Source organism: Mustela putorius, unplaced genomic scaffold (genome assembly GCF_011764305.1).
Source record: "Mustela putorius furo isolate JIRA1106 unplaced genomic scaffold, ASM1176430v1.1 tig00003834_pilon_pilon_pilon, whole genome shotgun sequence".
Lineage (NCBI taxonomy): Eukaryota > Metazoa > Chordata > Mammalia > Carnivora > Mustelidae > Mustela > Mustela putorius.
In genome coordinates, this window is record NW_025421987.1 from 80,026,804 (window position 1) to 80,049,236 (window position 22,433).

Below are 22,433 nucleotides of genomic sequence, written 5' to 3' on the forward strand. Positions count from 1 at the left end.
TAAAATAATAGCAAACAATATGCTGACTCTTGTAGTACCAAGAGAGATTGCACAGTAGCCCTGTGTCTTTCACAAACCTTCTCCCTATATACTTCCATAGGCAGGAAGAGATCTGAATGCCAGGGCAACTGTGTCCATCACATACAGATTCCTATCTCATTGGACCTAATCGTTTTCATCTGCCTATTTATTTTACCTCCCCTTGCTTGCTGTGCTTGAGCTTATTTTGAAGGACGTGTCACAAGCATTATTAATTTTCTTATATATCATGAGTTTTTTAGAGGCAGTAAAATATTGTTATAGACTGAAGTTATAGACTGCAGTAGAAGATTACTGAGACTACTGTTAAGATTTCATAAAAGGAGTTCTGAATACAGTCTTTCAGACAACTACCTACCTACAATAGGAGGACCTGATTCTATAGCACAGTTATTCATACAAAAGACAGAGAAAAGTAAGATATAGTCTGGGGAGTGTGGAAGATACAAAAAGTAGAAAATAAAGCTAGAAAGAAGTTAAAGTCACATATGAGTTAAATTCACATTTACCCTCACAAGGGTAATGGCAGAGGAGGACAATCAAGCAGTGGGAAATCTATTTGAGAGCACATGGGGCTTTGTCTTTAGAAGTCTTAGTGACATGACTTGAAATGTGGATGAAATAAAATGGAACCATCTTAAGGATAAAAATGAAAAGTTTGGTTATAGTCACACTAACGTTTTCTGTTTTTTTTTTTTTTTTAAGTTGTAAGGGTTTCTTTAAAGGTTTTATTTATTCCTTTGAAAGAAAGAGAGAGAACATGAGGGGAAGGCCAAGGGAGAGGGAGAAGCAGACTCCCAGCTGAGCAGAGAACCAGACATAGGGCTCAATCCCAGGACCCTGAGATCATGATCTAAGCCAAAGGCCAATGTTTAACCACCTGAGCCACCTAGGCACCTTGAAGTTTTCAGTTTTGAAGATTTCCAAAGAAACTTTCCTATAGATTATTGGAACTGAAGGGTTGCACCTTGAAAGAGAAATTTGGTAAAAGATTAGGATTTAGGAACAAGTGATTTATAGGTGAATATTTAAAACAGAAAAAGAGGAGAGTAGCTTCTAGAAAATAAATAAAGTTTAAGAACAAAGGACCAGAAAAAAATGTTTGGGGATTTCCCATGGATGAGAGACTGTAGGAGAAAAAGGAGCTGGTGACTGAAGGGAAAAGACCCACAAGATAAATGGGAACTACTGTAGATGAGTGAGAGAAAAGGCCAAGGAGAGTTTGGGAAGAGGCTGAAGTCATCGATAGAACACCTGTAAGTCATCAATAGAACACCTGTCACTGAAATATCAGGAATAAGGGGGCTGGGGAGGCTTTAAATCTGATTAAGAAGGGTATCTTAATGCTAATGAAAAAGTAGATCTAATTTGATGGTAGGTGTAGAAGCAGAAGGACCACGTGGTCAGAAAGTGGATGGAGGCTGCGAAGAGAATAGTAATACAAGGTAAGTAAATGGCTACAGAGCACATCCCAGTTAGTAATGAGTCTGTTTTTATTTAGATGGGGGATTTGGATTTTAATATATAAGCACTGAGAACAGGAAACAACAAAGAAATATTGATGGTTATTGAGAGGAAAATAAGTATGACTGTAATGTCCTTGAGAGAGAGAGAGAGAGAGAGAGAGACAGATGGGGGGGGCAGTTGAAAGAGCATGAACAAAATAGTTGCCTTTAGAGCAAAATGGGTATAGAAAAAAGACATAACATGTAAGGGAGATTGGAAAAAGACTGTTTTTTAAGTGAACAGCAGTTATCCAACATGAGTTATGATGAAGATACAATATAGGTACATATAACATGAAGATGAATAAAATGGAAGGTCTATGCAAAAGGTCACACAAAAAAATCTGTCAAGTAGCTCTAATGAAGTTTGGCTACATTGACTCTTCAAAGACCAAATTTATATCTTGTTTCACCCAGGAGGAAAGGAAAAATAGAATGGGGAACAAGTATATAGACAGGCATGAGGTGTGATAAAGCCAGTGTTTAAGGTAAGATAAGAAATTCAATGTGGCTAGAGCATAAGGTGTCTGTCAGAAAATGATGTATGTAGGGAAAAAGCAAAGACACCTTCCTTAAAAATGATTCTAAGTTAATAAGGGGAGTCACGTCTGTCACTCACCTTAGTAAACAGTTTCTTGAGAGCTAAATCGCCTCATATGCCCCAAAACATAGACCCACATTCCTCAACAGGCAACCCCTTGCTCTCCACTGCTTGCACTTAATATGTATGTTGACAGTAATTAAGTAAAATTGAATCTTGGCACAGCTGGTTGGATATCAGAGCACTTTCCATTATGCAAACTTCTCCCATTATGCCAGTGTTTACCCATTCAATGTAAATTGAAGAACTAGTTAGACACTCCTGTGAAGAGGAGGAAAAGTCAACCAATGCAATTCTAAGTCTTTTTTTTTAAATATGTTTTTTAAGAAAAGGAGATGGCCATATTTTAATTGTTTTGAGAACTATTCCTTCTTATACCTTTTTTTCAATATATAATAAAGCATCAGAGAGTCTTCTTTTGCAGATAAAATCAGTGCTTTTAAGATTATTATATGTTATAAGATATTACATGTCGAGTTTTTAAAATTTTCTGTGAATAAATTTGAAATTACTGATAGTTGGTAGAAATTTTTAGTCTACCAAGTCTTTTTCCAGTTTATATTTATTCATATTCATATGTATATATTTATTCAAGAACATTTTATTATGTACTTATTTGAGTACCTGGAAACATGCTGTATACCTGAGACAATAATGAAAACAGACACAATCCCTAGTTTAATTGAGCTCAGAGTCATATCACAAGCACAAATAAAATAGCTAAAAGCTGAAGTAAGTGTTGCATAGGAAAGAAAAATATCATGATACTATAAAAGTATAATACTCAAAAAAATTAACCTGGATTGGAGACTAGTGAAGACTTTTTTGAAAACGTAACACAAATTAAAAATCTAAATATTCAGTAGGCATTTAACTAAAAGGATAGATGACTCTTTAACCAAAGAATATTGGGAATTTGGGAAGAGAGAAGATTTAAGGTGCTCTCATCACACACACACAAATTATAACTAGGGAACTCATGATGTCAAATTACATTACAAAGCTGTAGTAATCAGAACTGTACTGTATTAGCACAAAAACAGACACATAGATCAATGGACTGGAATAGGCCCAGATATAAGCATATACAGACATACTGCATATACATGCATATACATGCATATGCAGACAACTAATTTACAAGAAAAAAACCACGAATATACAATGGCAAGGAGGACAATCACTTCAATAAAGGGCGTTGGGAAAACCAGACAGTCACATGAAAATGAATGAAACTGAACTACTGTCTTACACCATACACAAAAACTAAGTTAAAATGGATTAAAGACTTGAACATAAAACCTGAAGTCATAAAACTCCTAGAAGAAAATATAGGTGGTAAGTTTCTTTTTTTTTTTTAAGATTTTATTTATTTATTTGACAGAGAGAGAGAGATCACAAGCAGGCAGAGAGGCAGGCAGAGAGGCAGGCAGAGAGAGGAGGAAGCAGGTTCACTGCTGAGCAGAGAGCCCGATGCGGGGCTCGATCCCGGGACCGAGATCATGACCTGAGCTGAAGGCAGAGGCTTAACCCACTGAGCCACCCAGGTGCCCCAGGCGGTAAGTTTCTTAACATCAGTGTAATGAATTTTGGATCTGACAAAAACAGAAAAAAAAAAAAAAAGCAAACACGAATAATTGGGATCAAACTAAAAAGCTTCTGTACAGCAAAGGAAACCATCAAGAAAATGAAAAGGCAACCTATCAAATGGGAAAAATCATATATCATTACAAATCATATATCTGATAAGAGATTAATATCTAAAATATACTTAAAAATTCATACAGCTTAGCAAAAACAAAACAAAAACAAAAAATAACCAATCTGCTTTAAAAATAGGCATAAGATCTGAATTTTTTTTTTCTGAAGAAGATATATAGATGGCCAATGGTACATGAAAAGATGCTCAACATCTTTAATCAGGGAAATATAAATCAAAACCCCAATGAAATATCACCTCACACCTGTTAGATGGCTACTATCAAAAAAGATAAGAAATAGTAAGTATTGGTGAATACATAGGGAAAAAGGAACCTTTATGCACTGTTGGTGGGACTATAAATTGGCACAGCCAGGATGGAAAATAGTATGGAGGTTTCTCAAAAATTAAAAATAGAACTACTATATGATCGAGTGGTTCTACTTCTGGGTATTTATCTGAAGAAAACAGAAATACTAATTTAAAAGGCTTATGCATCCCCATGTTCATTCCAGTGTTATTTGCAATAAACAAGATACAAAAACAACTTTAGTGTCCTTTTATGGATAAATGGTTTAAGAAGATACATATATATATAATATATTATATATATAAGGAGAGTCACATCTGTCACTCACCTTAGTAAAAAGTTTCCTAAGAGCTAAGTTACCTCATATGCCCCAAGACATAGCCCCACATTCCTCACCAGGCAACCCCTTGCTCTCCACTGCTTGCACTTGATATGTATGTTGTTTGTATATGTATATACATATACATATACATATACATATGCTATGAAATACTATTCAGCCATAAGAAATGTGAAATCTTACCATTTGTGACAAAATAGATGGACCTTGAGGGCATTACACTAAATGAAATAAATCAGAGAAAGAAAAAGACTATATGATCTCACTTATATGTGGAATCTAAAAAAAAAAAAAGCAAAACAAATAAGCTGCTAAGAACAAATTGGAGGTTGCTAAGCAGAGGCCAGGGCGCAGGTGTAGGTAAAATAGTAAATTGAAAGGTACAGATTTCCAGGTACAAAATAAATAAATAAATAAGTCATGGGGATGTAATGCACAGCATGGTGACTATACTTAATAATACTGTATACCATAGAGTAAATATTAAAAGTTCTCATCACAAGAACGTAATTTTTTTGCAGCTATGTACAGTGATAGATGTTAACTAGACTTACTGTCATGATCATTTTGCAGTGTATACAAATATCAAAGTCTTATATTGTATTGAAACTAATGTAATCTTCTGCCAATTATACCTTAGTTTAAGTAATGGTAACTATTGAGAAAATGATACACTAATTAGCATGATGGTGGCAATCATTTCACTATATATATCTATAAAATCATCATGTTGTACAGTACATATATATAGTTGACTCTTGAACAATATGGGGTTTAGGGGTACTGACCCCCATATAGTTGAAAATCATTGTACAACTTTTAATTTCCCTAAAATGAAACTACTAATAACCTACTGTTGGCCAGAAGCATTACTGATAGCATAGCCAATTAACATGGGTTCTGTATTTTCTATGCGTTATATACTATATTCTGACAAAATGGAAGCTAGAGAAAAGAGAATCTAAGAAAGAGAAAATAAATGTATGGCACTGTACTATAAGAAAGCAGGGTACAAGTGGACCCACACAGGTCAAACCCATAGATACACACACACATACATACAATTTTTATTAAAAACAATAAAAAGGGTAAGCGGGAACACCATGTGGCAACAGGGAGCCAGCAGAGTCACCTTTACATACCTGTCCTCATTATACGCCCATGTAACTGGAGGAGTGAGGAGAGATATGATAGAGCCCCCCATGGTCTGCTAAGAAGTGTTATAAAACAGAGGTAACAGGATAAACAGATTTCACCTTGAGAGAAGAGATCATTTCTGTCAGGAGATCAAAAGTGAATTATCTTTCTTTAAGAAATACTGTAGTGACTGACATTCTACCTACTTGTTTCCCTCAAGGTCTTCATTCTCAATAAAGGAATTAATCCAGCAAAGGTCTCCAAAGAGGACATAGAAAGCAGGAAGATTTCTTTGGTATTTCCCAAAAAGGAAACTACTAGATTGTTAGTAGGGACCATATCAAATCACTGGCTTTAAGCCTTTTTTTTTTTTTAAGATTTTATTTATTTGACAGATCACAAGCAGGCAGAGAGAGAGGAAGGGAAGTAGGCTCCCTGCTGAGCAGAGTCTGATGCAGGGCTTGATCCCAGGACCCTGAGATCATGACCTGAGCAGAAGACAAAGGCTTTAACCCACTGAGCCACCCACACACCCCACTGTCTTTAAGCCTTTTTAAAAAAACCTTGTCATAGAGTAAATAGGAATAGGGCAATATAAGGCAATAAAAACACCTAACTTTCTCAGGCTTATGAATGAAGGCTCAAAGGAAGAGAGGTAAGGAATAGCACAAAGATGTATTCTAGGTCTTTTATGCTAAGAGGACTCTGGCGCAAAGAAACACATTACCCTTTCCTTCAGAGAATGACAGAGAATGATATTTCCCGACATTGTATTGAATTTATTTCACTTTCTTAATGTAGTATCTCTCAGTATGGGGTTTCACATTTGTTTATGCTCATGTAGCCAGCTGTGCATTGCTACAAAAAGGAATCTGAGGTCTAAAAGAGAAACAGCATTTTTTTTTCACCAAAATGTAAATTCCTGAACAAATCACTCTTCCCTGAAATATAAAATTTGAATAACAATTTTTTAACGTTTTGTTAAAGTCTTGTAATACTATCTCTCAAGCAGCCATACAAAACAGAGTTCTGTGTCTGATCAAATCACTTTGATGAGCTGAGCAGAGAAGCAGAAATGTCAGTAGTCACTATCCTTTCATCTCCAGTCCTGTTTTGATGGGCTCAAGAAACAGTAGATCAAAGTACGCTCCTAAATCTCATCAAAGAAAATCAATTGAATATGGTAGCCAAAATGGTATTATAGAATCCATGTTTGCAGTTTTCTTAAAGTTTACAAAAAGCTATTCCAAATCCAGACTTACTGTTACCTAAATTGTAAATTGTACAAGTGCGATTATATAGAAGAGCATGCAGGCATACAGATTGAAAGCCTAAAAGAGCCACATTTCCTATGATAAGTAGTCCTATGGGTTCGTAAATGAAGGTAAATAAGGATTGGTGTTGCTGTATCTGTGGCCCCAAACCGCTATTGCAGGGGTGCCTCCCATATTTGAATCTTGTAGCGATCAATTCACCTAGTAGACCAGAGTGATGCATTATGTTATTTCTCAGACTTTTCTTCTTCTTGCTCATATTTTTTAGACTATTTTTTCATACTGAGAGATTTCCCTTCATTAATAGCTCACATTGAACTCTAGCGCTCACAGTAGTAAAGATCCTCTTGCAACAAAGCTGTTAAAAGAGGGTATAGCATGCACCAGGCAATGCTTGCTTCATTCCCTGTGAGCATCAGACAACTGTCATTCAACTAAATGAGTTGTCATTAGCAAGCAGATTTTCACTCCAGCCTTCCGGAGCCCCACAACGAAATCTAACTGAAGTAATAACTGCTGGAGGAGGCCCTGATAGAGTTGGGAGGCTTATGGGTCTCCTTCCCCCATTAATGCATTAAATGAACTTTTTCCAGTTGGGGGGGATATTTGGCTTGGGTCTGATGACTTAAAATTTCCTTTGAAATCTGCCACAGTATCTCATCACTATCATGAATATTCTCTCCTCTCAGCCAGCATTACTTGTAGGCATGCCATGCATTGCCAAGTATTTAACCAGAGATAGGAATAATGGATAAGTTAGGGTGTGTTGCAAATAGTAATGGTTTCTCTTAGTCAGTTTAGAATTTCCATGGGAAACTATGGGCTCAGCAATCTACCTTTTTGTCTACGTTTTTAGTTTTCCTATGGTAATCTCAATACAGATTTCAATACAACTTCAGACCTTATCATACTAATGGATTTGCAACCCCAAACTCAGTCTTTCTTTCACAAAAATAATGCATCTTCATGTGACCTATATTCCATTTTCTCATATCAAAATTTGTCTTTCTGTGATTTAGTGCTTTTCCATAGAACTCCTAAATTTGCACTAAATGAAGAAGTAGTCATAGTTGTGAAGGGATTAAACTTTTCTAGAGTTAAAACGAAATTGTTTCATTGATTTAAAAAATTAACTAATTAGATTCCCATCGGACGCCTGGGTGGCTCAGTGGGTTAAGCCTCTGCCTTCGGCTCAGGTCATGCTCTCAGGGTCCTGGGATCCAGCCCCACATGGGGCTCTCTGCTCAGCGGGAGGCCTGCTTCCCCCTTTCGCTCTGCCTGCCTCTCTGCCTACTTGTGATCTCTCTCTGTGTCAAATAAATAAATAAAACCTTTAAAAAAAATCATAAATGGATTCCCATGAGAGAAGTTGTCCCCAATGTGAAATCCCTCATTTCTTAGGGGCTCACAAATATATTAATGAAAATCTTCTAATTGTTTTAAATATTTCAAAAATTAAAATAGTAATCAGATATTTGTCTCAAATGATATATAGGCTAACTAAATAGTCAAGTTTCCTTGCTTTGGCTGGAGGGATATTATACCTATGGCATTCCCAAGGTAATTCTTCCAATCCATGGATATGTTATATGACATAATATCTCCTGATATGCTGCATATTATAACTCAAGATATAGCCTTACATATCCTTAATTAATTCATGAATACTTCTTTATAGCTATTAGCATAAATTCCCACACATCCCCCAATAAACTCTAAACTTCACTGCATAGCATAGTTAGGATTATAACATTAACCCTGAATATAGATGATTTTGTGATAAGACAAAGTGTGTAATTCCTTTACAAGACTCATCAACTGATAAACAGCAAGGAGCAGCAGAGCTGCCTGGACAGTCACCTAGGCTCCCCTACCAGCCCCTTCATCAGTAACCTCACAACATTCCTCCAAGTACAGATCTGGGCAAAATGACTGTCACCACATCATATACCTCCACAAATGTTTTTCTCAGACTGAGGATAAGCTTTTATTGGTAAATACATTTTTTAAAAGAAAATGAGGGTAGGAATTAGGCTAAATAAATATAACTTGTCAAACAAAATTTTTCAAAATCTAAAGTCTGTTGTTGATGAGGGGTGGAGAATAACATAAGGGGTCTTCGAAGGTGAACAGTATGAGATCCTGCATTCTAACCTATTTCTTAAGGATCAATTTCATCTTTAATTTTGTTCTTGATAGGATGGGAAAAACAGAGAAAAGAACAGAGGGAAAAATATAACAACCTATACATAAACCTTCCCTGGATGAATAAATCTTATATTTTGTCACTTTTTGCATAGTTTATTTTATAAAAGAAACAAAGTGTTTTGGTTAATATTGAACCCTCCTTGAGCTCTTCCCCAATCCAAGTTCCCATACCTCCTGCAGACACAACTATTACCATGAATTTGATATTTTTCTAATCCATGTTTTAATTCTTTTGTTTCCATAAATGGCTTGATTATTGTTTTGTGTGAATTTTCAAATTTATACAAATGCTATCATACTCAGACATAACTTGGTACCTTGCTTTCTAAACCTTTACACTGTTTTTTTTTTTTTTAATCCTTTAGATTCATTTAGTCTTATTTTACTATTGAATAGTTTTCTTTTATGTAACCAAACCACATTTGGCTTGACGTCCTTACTAGTGGACATTAAAGTTATGTACTTTTTTGTGATTACCAACAATAGTGGACTGAACATAGTTACGTATGATTCCTGACACAAGGATATAAAAGACAAGATTCTTGAGTAAAAATGCAACAAATTAAAGGTGGTGCTAGGGAAGGTCTATAATAGGACTTAAAAAATAAGATTTCATTAAAACAAGCATGGGAGAGGAACAAACGGGATCAATTTTGGGTGTTGACAAAACACTTTGTTGAAGAGGAGGCTAATATGTTTTAAATGGCATTTTTCCAAAATATATTTAAGTAGAGCTAAGAAAAATCACATATAATTCCTGATTGTAGAATGAGTACTCTCTTTGAAAGAAAACTATTCAAAGGAGGGAACATAATTATAGACATATTTAGTTTCTGACAAGATAATGTCCTCATACCTACCTAGATCTGACCTAGGTCTTGTCAGATCTTGATTTCAATAACATCAGCTCCCTAGCACAGTTCCTCCACTCTAGCCAAACTCCCTACTCACCATTCTGTGAACCCAACTTACGTGTTTACTTTTCTATTACTCTGCTTCTGCCGTGCCCAGCCTAGAAAGAGCCTACTCTGGTTCATGGAATTCCTTCCCTCCACCTAATTCTTGTCATACCTAGTTTAAGAACCTCACTCATACTTAATCACTGGCATCCTTGGCACAAGTGACAAGTGCTGTGATACAATGCAAACCTAGCTCTTTAAGACTCAATGAAGCAATTTTCAGATGCTGTTGCCTCCAAGTCCCAAGCTTTCTGCAACAATGACGGAAGAATTTAGATACAGTTAGCCTCGTTTCTTTTGTTAGAGTTGCAGCTTTTCCTTCGTGAGTCATAACAATAGTACCCATGTTAATGAGACTATTATAATTAAAAATATCCAACATTTATAAATTGTTTACTATGGGCCAGGGCCTGCATTAGCTACTTGATAAGTATCATCTCAGTTAATCCTTACAATGACTGTGAAGAAATGAAAGGCACAGAAAGATTAAATGAGTTGGTTAGGCCACAAAGCTGGTAGGCAGCTGAGACAGGCTTCAAACACAGGACTGTCTCAATTCAGAGCTGACCACATTAAATTGTCTTCTATGTTAATAACCAGAGAAATATGTACCTTTTGTCTATAAGAAGGTAATAAAAACCACCCTGTTTTCATCCATGGGAGAAAAGAAAGGCAATAGGGAAGGGTATAAAGAGTGTCAACTCTGGACCCACTCCAACTTGAGTTCAAATCCCAGCTCTATCATTTACTAGAAGTGTGGTGTGTTATTAATTGTTTACAACACTAGTTTAAGATAGATCCTGGGATCTTTGTCTTTTGATACTCAAATGATGATCTCCAGATTTTCTTTTTCTGTATTAAACAGTGTTTGGTGTACATCTCTGTTTCAGCTGCTACTTTTATTATGCTTTTATATATTTATTCATAATATCCCTTCATTAGTCAACTGCTTGATATGCAAGGCCCTATTCCAGATGAAGGGACACAGTTATAAAATTCACACAATAGCCCTTCCCTCATGGAATTTAGATCCCAATAGAGAAAGAGAATCAATAAAATAAATATCTATATAAAAATATAAAGCTAGATAAATGTATACAAAGAGCTAAGATGGGCTATTAAGTAGCAAACTGGTAGCTATTTTAGATTGAGGAATTAAGAAATGCTTCTCTAACAGATGGAAGTTTAAGCTGCTATACAAATCACAACAAGGAACCCAGCTTTGCAAATACTGGAAGAAAGGAGGTCCCAGGCAGATGGAAGAACTAATGTAAAGAACTCGGGTTTTCTCCTTACTAGAGCCAGCCAGAACAATTTTTGTGTTTCTGATTACTTCCGTGTGGATGATTTTAACATGTTGTCTATTCCTTATGTTGAGTCATTGATCCTAAAATGCTGTGTAACAAATCACGCAATTTATCTGCTTAAATTCCTTCAGTGACTTCTCATTAGACATGAAATAAAATCCAAACTCTCAAGTGAAATCTTCATGAAGAAGAGTCACATACGTCTGGCTTGCCCTGTGTCTCTAGTACTTGTTTGGCTTCCTGACCAATGCTATATTGGTAGAATATTAATAAAGGAATGCATTAATGAACCTGGGCTCTCTATCCTAGCCCTTCATTTCCTTCAAGGGATTATAACTCACTGTCTCCTTCATATTTTAAACCATTTTCTTACTAGTACTGGCCCTTTGGCATTCAGCACATGTTTTTTCCTACCTAAAGAACAAAAACAACTAATAGCAACAACAGAAAACCCTTCCTTTGATTCTTCAGCTGCCAACCTTTTCCCCCTTTGACACACTTGTTATTCATACTTCAGATGTCACTTCTATCTACTATAAACTAAAATTTGTAAATCACTCATAACATATATAATCGTCAGTCAATAGACATATCTTATCCTCATCTTACTAGACTATTGGACTTCCTTTGGGGCCATGAATCTCATTTTCCTCTAAGTGTTCCATATAGCACTGCTTCTGATTTAAAAAAAAAAAAAAAAAAAAAAAAAAAAAAAAAAAAAAAAAAAAAACACCTTACCTCACAGTAAAAGAAATGTGGCGAATGGAATGATGCTCATGGGATTCATGGGTCTTACTATGGTCTCTACCATTCTGAAGGAATCAGCTTGATAGAATGACAAAATGACCTTTATTAGACTCAATTATAGCACTAGCTAGATGACAGTTCCTTGCAAGGCTGGAGAAAGGTTCTCTGGAGAGTTCTTAATGCTTTGGAATCAGCATCTAATATATGGTGTGGACTCTCCAATAGCCAGGATTCAGGGGTCCAGGAATCAAGGTGGAAATGGAAGTGGCACCATTCACTGTTACCTATGATTACCTACTAGCAAAATTTTTATTTTCTGTTTTTGTCACCTAATGTTCTGCTTGTCTAGAGGACTTGGTTCCATAGAAAGTAATAGTTCTACCAAGAGACACAATGATTCTACTGAATTGGAAGTTAAGATTGCCACCCAGCCACTTAGGGCTTCTAAAGCATCTGAATCAATAGGCAACAGCAACTGTGGTGTTGGCTTGGGAAACTGGTCCTGACTACCAAGGAGAAATTGGACTGCTACTCCACAATGGAAATAGAGAGGAGTATGTCTGGAATATTAGCCTTCTCCTAGTATTACCATCCCTGTGACTAAGGTCAATGGAAACTAAAACAACCAAATCCTGGCAGGACTACTAACAGTCCAGACCCTTTAAGAATGAAAATTTGAATCACCCTGTTAGGTAAAGAAATGACCAGTTAAGGTGCTTGCCAAAGGCAAAGAGAACACAGAATGGGTAGTAGAAGAAGGTAGTTATAAATACCAGCTAAGACCACATGACCAGATACAGAATTAAGAACTGTGATTGCCATGAGTATTTTTTATTTTGTTCTGAATATATCTGTGTGTATATATACATATATTAAATCTGTCTTTGTTTCTTTATGATGTAACATGAGATGTATTGGCATTTTATCAGTATTTAAGTATTGTTAATTTTACATTTAAGTATTTAAGTTATGGGATATCAGGAGAAGAATAAACACCTGAAAGGATTTTACCTCCTATGTAAGGAAAGGATTAGTGCATTTTCAGCTGTATGCAGAAGAGTTTTCTCATGTTAGAATTATGACCTTGTTAATTATCATTATTTAGATATTAAGTATTGTTTAACTTGACAAATACAGGTGCCAGTTGACAAGAAGTGGACTGTGAAGGCTAATTTTATTTGTCAACTTCATTGGGCTAAGGAATAGTTGGTAAAACATTATTTCTGGGTCTATGAGGGTGTTTCCAGAAGAGATTAGCTTTTGAATAAGTAGACTGAGTAAAGATCATCTTTGTTCACATAGGCAGACATCATTCAATCCACTGAGGACCTGATTAGAACAAAAAGGTGGTGGAAGAGCTAATATGTTCTTTTCACTTGAGCTGGGACATCTCTCTCATCCTGTTCTTATACATCACCTTTTTTTTTTTTTTTTGGTCAGAGAGAGAGAGCGCAAGCAGGAAGAGTGGCAGGCAGAGGCAGAAGGAGAAGCAGGCTCCCTGCCAAGCAAGGAGCCCAATGTGGGACTCAATTCCAGGACCCTTGGATCATGACCTGAGCCAAAAGCAGCTGTTTAACCAACTGAGCCACCCAAACATCCCAGATGTCACCATCCTTAATTATTAAGCCTTCCAACTCAAACCAGTATTCATGCCATCAGCTCACAGATTATCAGGCCTTGGGAATCAGACTTACAATATTGGCTCCTCTGGTTCTCAGGTCTTTGAGCTCAAACTAAATGACACTGTCAGCTTTCGAACTTCGGCAGCTTGCAGAGGGCAGACAATGGGAATTGCTGGCCTCTAGAATCACATGAGCCAATTCCTATAATAAATGCCCTCACGTGTATTTAGTTCTTTCAATACCCTAATACATTCCCTCTTCCCTATGCTTCTGGTTTTCTATTTCTCCAGCCATCCCTTGATCTTTTTCATGGACTATTTCTTCCTTATTCTTCTACCCTAAATGGTTCATCCTCTGTTCTTTTTATCTTATGCATAATCCATGAAGAAATATACCTATTCATGTCAATAACATATATATATACATATATATGAGACTATGATACTCATGTCTGATCATTATCCTAAATATACCCCAAGCATCACAGACGTAGATAATTATGATTACTTATTGCCTGCTTATTACAATACAGGAACGGAGTTTAGAACTTTACAAATGTTTAACTTGCTTCTCCAAAATCTTGAAGTACATAATTATTTTCATTATACAGAGGAAGAAACAAAGGCTTAGACAGGTTAAGTGAATTATCCAAGGCCACACAAACAGTGGCAAATCCAGGATTTGAATCCAAGTTGCCTGACTCAAGTTTGTGATTTTAAATATTATGTTATACTGCTTCATATTCAACGGTTATTGTAGTTAATTACTTTCAAGCATCTTAAATGCAAATTATGTTACATATAATACATCAGGATCCAAACTGAATTTTATGTATTAAACAGGAAGCTTTTCCTAAAAAATATGCTTTCTGCCTAGAATCGTTATGTCTTACTGCTCCATTTGTTTTAAAATTATTTATCTTTACCTCTCTTCATGAAGATTCTTTTGGATGAGGAACCGTCAGGATAAACATTAAAACACAGAATGTATATGCTTTATACAAGACTACAATTTCCAGCCTGATTTTTTTTGTTTAGCTTTGTTTTACTTTGATTTTGGTTAATGTTCTAGTGGGCTATTCACACCAGGAAATGGTAGATAACTGGTTTCTTAATGTCTAAAATTTTTTTTTTTGGTGTAAGAGATTAGGTGACACAGGCATATGAAAAAGATATGCTATTAGACAAATGGATCAAACATTAAATGTCTAAAGGCCAGGGGCAAAAAGTTGAAGCAGGTGATGGTTAAGGACATGAGTCTGCAGACAGATGATTGATGTTCTATACCCACCTCACAACTTGGCCACTGGAAAAGCACTTAAAAAGACTAGCCTCTTATTTCTCACTTATAAAATAGAAATAATAATAATACCTACTTCTTGAGATTCTTGTGGGTGGTAAGAATATCTGCTATGGAAATGACAGTGCCTTATACATAGTATTCAACCAGAGTTGACTAAATTATTATTCTGTATGATTTCTTCATGTCCACTGGTTCCACATTCTCTACAAGAAGATCATATCCTGGAAATTCATGGTTGCAGTCCATAACATTGTAGAGCATTCTACCAGGCATGCTGATCTCGTTTAGATAAAGACATCAGTGTGTTTCTAATCCCACCATACACAAAGAAGCATGTTAGTGAGCCACGAGTACTTAAGGAAAGGAACACCACTTGAAACTCATACACACTTGGCTGGGTGCTGCAACATCTACCAGTTTGTGTGGAATAGAGAGAAATTAGATTTAACTACATCTTGGGTCAGTCCCATATGTGACTTAATCCAAATATCTGAATATGTAAACTATAAGAAGATTGAGAGGCAAGTTCAGAGGAACCTAGAACATTATTTTATATTTTTCCATAGAGTATTTAAGGCTTTGAGAAAATTGGATGAGACAGATCCTCTACCTAGCTGTTTTTAGAGTGTGTTACAAGTAACCTACATTATGGAAATTAATTAGATGCTTAAGGAAGATGCATTAACACTTCCAAATTCTAATTTAGTGGGGTGTGGTAGCATGGCAATTCAAAATCACATAAATAATAATATTTATGTATTTACTGTGTATGGAGATTTTTTGTACCTGCTAGCTAATTTGATCCTAAAAAATTCCGTTGATTAAAAAAGCTCCTTTTTACCTACCACCATTTCACATATTCTAAATATTGCCACTTTTGGAAAGCTGGGTTCATAGTTAGTGTGCCACAAATAGCACCTATCCCAAAGCTGTCTCATTTAAGAGACTATGACTTTCTCTCAGAGAATATTCATGTTTTATAAAATCCTAATGTGTAGATCTACCCATTTACTCTATGAGAATGAGTATGACAATGTGAGGTTATACAAATCTTAAATCTGCCCATTATGGGGAGTGAGGACTTATTTTTCCATAGTGTTTACAGTCTACAGCCCCAGAGCAGCTTTAGTTAGGAGATTCATTATTACAATGTGGTCCTCTAGAAAGAAGGAAGGGGTAACTGCTGCTGGCTCACGGGAAAAAATTATCTAACATTCCTCCCTTTATTTTGTGCCATTCTTTCTCATTTTGTATATTTTCCACAGAGAACTTCACCTGGCAGCATTATAGCTCCCCTTCTAGACCTCATCCCTATTTAGCTGAAATATAAGATGCCCCAGAGTAAACATCAACGATGTGCACATAATTCTGTGAAAACAACTGACTAGGGACCATTTGGCAGAATTCTTAAAGGTGCTCTCAGCAACATGTTTAGTATTTTGCCTCTGAACTCATAGATGGATCTCTCTGGATGTGACATCCCCTCTTGAATGCGACTTCAGTTTTTTTCCGTCGCCTCACGCGAGAAGGTTCCTCATGACCATCTGTTCATTCGGTGCTTCCCTGACCTGGACCTTATCGACGAGTAAACCTATCTTGCATCCCTGATTACATCCAAGTTCCACAGCCACCTGCACAGGATCATGATGGGAACTCTCCCTTTGCACATTTTGAACAAAAGTAGAACACTCAACTGTACCATAGTAAAAATAATGCAAATCTTCCTTATATCTAATAAATGCAAATCTTTCTCAACCTAACATACCTATATTTGAGAGAAGTAAATTCATCCAAATGGAAGTTTATCTTAAAAATCACTTAATGAATATGTAAAGCTACTCTTTCCCCATACATAGTCTAATAAATGCCATCTATGGTTAATATTTATCAATGTCATTTTGAGTTCAAGTTGACTGATCTACTCTTTTACATTAAAACTCACAGAGGCTCATTCTGACAAGGTTGGAGTACTTCTTTTATAGAATAATCATATTTAGATAAGGAAAAAGAAAACATCAGAATGACATTTTTCCCTCTACTAGAAGCATGACTTTTTATATACTTGTATGTGACTGTCTCCTTTTAAGGGTCAATGCAAGATTTCACATGATTCACACACAAAAGAAGTATAGCAAGGTTCAATTAAGATGTGTTAAAATTAACACTTTTTTTCTTTATTTCACTCCATGTGATAAGATCCTAATGAGTGACCTTGTGGGCTTGTAAAGAAACCTTCCCATTTCTGATAGTCTCTCTGCTAGTACTACTGCATTCACTATGTAAGTGTGGAAGTAAATGGAAGTGGAAATCCTCAGTAGGGAGATGCCATTCCCTCTGGCTTCCAGGACAAGTCCGTACAAGGCATCAACTTTTTTTTTTTTTTTAAGATTTAATTTATTTATTTGACAGAGAGAGATCACAAGTAGAGAGGCAGGCAGAGAGAGAGGAAGGGAATCAGGCTCCCTGCTGAGCAGAGAGAACCCAATGCGGGGCTCAATCCCAGGACCCAGAGACCATGACCTGAGCTGAAGGCAGAGGCTTTAACCCACTGAGCCACCTAGGTGCCCCAAGTATCAACTTTTGATTCCCTAATAGTGTCATCATGGCCTTTGCCTTTGGGAAGGCAATGCCGAATCATCACCCAAGGAGCATCCCTAACCTTAATTAATAAAAGTAGCACATGTATAGCACTCTTATTTAGAAATATTTTTCACCTCGTTATTTGAAAACTCTCTCAAACCCACAAAGTGAATATTTGAAAAACCAAAATCTCTTACTTTACGGTCAAGAAAGTTAACTTTAGAAAGATGATTTATCAGGTCAGATAGCACATTAGTGTTAGAGATGGAATTCAAAACCATTCAGACTAGAGGAAAGTTCCTTTTGCTAAAGGCCTGGTCCTTTAGAGTAGCATATACCTGAATACAGCCTATATATCATTATACTCATATCACTACCTACATGCATGCCTGTGAATTAGTAGGTCATCAGATCTTTATACAGAGAGCAATATAGAAACACACACTATTTGGGTAGAAGAAATGATGCCCCTGAATGGATACAATGTACATATGCAGACACATATCACACAAAACTGCATCCAGAATTTACTTCCTAAGCAGAAGCTTACTTGCAAATTATTATTTGTATTATTATGCAATGTTTTTACTGAATTTTGAGCAAGTATAATCCTTCATGCCAAGTTAATGCTAAGAAAGCACCATCAGTGTGTGTGGATGCCTCTTCATACACCACCTTTCCACTAGGTACAGCAACCCAGTTAAAGAGTGTGTTGAATGAAACTGAATTAAATGCAATCAGAAGGGGAAGAAGGCTTTTTATATTTCTCAGATTGCTACAACGTTTTCATTGTTTCCACAGGGAAAGAAGAGAGAGTTTGTTCAACACTTTCTAATACAAACAACCCAAAGTATCTGGTTCAATCTCCCTACTCACCAATAAAATTAAAAGGTGGTTTGTTGTTGTTGTTGTTGTTGTTGTCCTTGTTCTTGTTCTTGTTCTTGTTGTTTTAATACCCATTTCTCAAATGAAGGTTCCCAAAGCTCAAGGATGCCAAATAACAGGTTCAGGGTCCTCACAAGCATAGGTGCCACAATCAGAATCCCAAAACAGGCACCCACTTGAGCCAGCGTGACTTCCTTCCTACCACATCACATACCCAGAGGATCCATTTAAGGGGCACCAGGCTAAGAAGGTGGGCAAAAGGGATGGGGGAATGCAAGCTTGGATCGTGAAAATCCAGAGCCAGGGCAGAAAGTCGACTCCTGGATTCTCATTTCCTTTGTTGAGCTGTCTTTGTCTCTCCCACCCTTGTCATAAAACTGGAGAAAAGCAGATCCTGGAGAAGGAATAAATGGAGAAGAAGCAGCAGCTTTCAAGAAGGCTCTCTCAGATCATTTAGTATCTGGAATGAAGGCATGAGTTGAGCAGAAGTCTAGCTAAGGTGGCCTTAACTGTTACAGTAACTCATATCATGTCATTCTCTCAATAAAGATACAGTCAGTTCTGGGGCTCCTGTGTGGTTCAGTCGGTTAAGCGTCCAACTCTTGATTTGGGCTCAGGTCATGATCTCAGAGTCATGAGATAGAGCCCCATGTTGGGCTCCCTGCTCACCTGGGGGTCTACTTAAGGTTCTGTTTCTCCCTCTTCCTCTGCCCCTCCCCTCCAATGCTCTCCATCCTCTCTCTCTCTCAAAAGAATAAAAACAAAAACAAAAACAAAGAAGATACAATCGGTTCTAAGTAGAAAGTTTGCTTTAATGAAAGCACAGCTTCAACACAACCCCCCAGACATATTCTTCTTTCAATTCTTTCAACCAGATTATCACCCTTAAACTTCTCCATATAGAAATTTTGAGACTGTCACTGTCACTTTTCATTGCAGCTAATTCATCTTCACTTCCTGGGGAAGGGTCTCCTTTCATCCTAGAACAGTCAACAATATGCCACTTGAGTAGTTATGAGTTACTGTAAGGTAGAGACCCGATTCTCAGTAATGGACAAAGGAAACCTTATACAGAAATGAGAGCAAGAAGTTGAGATGGGAAAAGGGCAGACGAGAGTTGGACAAGTCATGGAGTATTAATAGAAAGTACTCCCAATAAAACTGAAAACAGATATACAAGGTCAAATTCCAGAAGGAAAAACTTCACTAAGAAAAATAAATCATTGTGGGGGGAAAATTTTTAAAATGGCCTCATTACAGTGACAATTTGGGGCCAAAAAAAAAAAAAAATCAGAAATGGAAAGAGCTAGCAGGTCTTCACACACTTCAAAGCCTAAATTAGCCTTCAGTTTTGGAGAAAGTGCACGAACAGATGCCAGGTTCAACAGAACCGCCTCTGGCAATGGCAGGAACACTAACACAAGCAGCCCACAGCTGAGAAACAAACTGCCCTGTCATTAAACAAAGTAGCGCACATCCTCCAGCACCAGCACACTAAACAAGACCAATGTCTGTGCACTGGGATGTTGCCGGAACTTTCCACAGGAAATGTTCCTTCTTGAGATACATGGAGCTGCCACAAACCAAACCTCTGCTCTGGGTCCTCGAACTATAAACAAAATAAAAATAAAGTCTATATAATAACACTTGAAGCTACCTAGATAAGATTTAAGCAGGTTAAATTCATTTAACTTGTTCTAGAATGATTTTTCCCACACATTTCAAGGAATACGGGCATATGGACAAAAACAATTTCTTTTACGAAAACATGACCTACTTTTTTTTTGTTAAAATGATCATAAAAATATCTAAAATGCCTCATTAATTCACTTTTGCCTTCAAACATTTAATAAGCACCTATTACATACTTAGTGAACTCTGTGCTATGCACTGGGAATACAAAGAGAAATATATTCGATTTTTTTTAATATAATTTTTTATTTTTTATAAACGATTTTTAAAGTGATTCCTCTCACTATACTCTATGTGGATTGAATCTGATTCAGAATTTGCATTTGGTTCAGAGCTCCAGATTCTGATAAACCAGAAAGGAAACAGGAAAAGTTCTGAGAATAGCACCGTGGGTGGAGCAGTTGCAGCTCGGAAATCCTTCAGGCGCTTGCTCTTTTCAAACATTTAAAGAGCTCTCTTGTCAAAGAGAGTGTAGATGTGTGCTATGAAGACTCCAGGAGATAGAACCACTGAAGTTATAGTCAGAGATACTTTGACCTAATAAAAACAAGCAGAATGGACTCCCTAATAAAAGTATGAGCTTCTTCACTCGGGTAATAGTCAAATAGAGCCTGAACTTAGAACTGGTTAGAGTTCTCCCAATGGGGTCTTCAGCTCTTATATCAAATTAGATTAAATCTATTAATCTGAGTGTTTTCAGAGAAATTAATCTTGTTTTTATATTGGAAAGTCATGAAGTTAGCATTTTACAGTTTTAAAATTATGTTATCTATACTGGGAATTGTTTTTAATGGTGAGGTTATGAGAATGCAAATCCATAACACACAATAAATATGACCACCTTTGGGATTAGGGTAGAATAGGTCTCTTTAGTTCCTTAAAATCCTAATAAAATCTTGGTCCCAGGTATTTTTTGAAAGTCCATTTCTCCTACCTGTGCTAAAAATTTCATTCTGAACAAACAGCAAAGACAATGATGGTGAATCCCCAAGTACAGGTCTGGGCCTCCTTACACATTAGGTACCATATGGTTACTGGTGGTACATTCCTTTTTTCAGACAGAAATAGCTCATTACCACTGGTCACAAAATATAAGGTTGGAGTACCTTATGTCCGATTATATCATTTGTATGAATGTTACCTATTTTAATTGAATGTCTTGCCAGCCAGTAGTTATTTTGGTCCTGGGTATTACAAGACAGCTTTATGTAGGCTATCAAATTGCTTTCCAAATCTGTTGAAGTGGCAGTTGTTATAGGATTAACTGGATCAACAGAGTCTAGAGAATCTGAAGTTGAATCAGAATTGGATTCCTCTGCTAGATATTCTTTATCCTTTTTTGAAATCATCCACAAAAATCTCTGATACTTCAGCTTCTCCTTCTGACAAGAGCTAGTTATTTAACACTAAGACCTTTTGGTTGTTATTTTCTGATATTTTAGTTTCTTTCCATAATTGGATTAAAAGTACTAAAACACACACAAAAAATGAGTGATGCAGTGTAGATAGTATCTATCCTATATTAGTATATGTTTACAGTGTGGTACTGAGCATGCAAACAGACAGTTCTGAAACAGAAGCATGCTGAAGAACTTAGAATGTAATCCAGAAAATATCCCAATGAACGGTATTGAGAAAACTGGTTATTTGGGAAGAAAAATTCAGATTCCTACTTTTTACCATTATAAATTCCACCAGGTTAAGATAATTATATATAAAGAGCATAAAGCATACTAAGAGTAGGAAAATATATGTGTTTACTTTATATGACATCATGGTGAAGAAAATCTTTCCAGGCATGACACAGAAAGCAGAAACCAAAAGTTAAATACTGATTAATGCAAATAACCTAAAAGTTAGAGTACCCCCTATAACAAAGGAAATAATCAGTGAAATGCAAGCAAAAACTGCTTAAAATATTTCCAATACATATGATGTGAAAACGTAAATAGTTCCTAAAAGATTATTAAAAAGACACAAAAGCATCCCTTAAAATGGTCTTGGGACATGAAGAAGAACCAGTAAAGAAGAAGTAAAAATGGCCAGTGAGCATTTTTAATGCTTAGAACTGTTAATAATCAAAGAAATAAAAATTACAAAGCTAAGAAAATTTAATATTGATCTACTAGGTTGTAGAAAAAAAAAGATACCTAATGTCCAACAGATGAAGAAATAAGAATTTTCATGCTCTGCTGGTAGGAGTATAAATTATTAAAATATCACTCA

General features: G+C 36.3%; 1 pseudogene; it reads left to right on the forward strand.

Moving 5' to 3' along the window:
• Nucleotides 1–1,410: 1,410 nt before the first annotated feature.
• Nucleotides 1,411–22,433, forward strand: part of LOC101693948 — a 49,145-nt pseudogene continuing 28,122 nt past the window's right edge.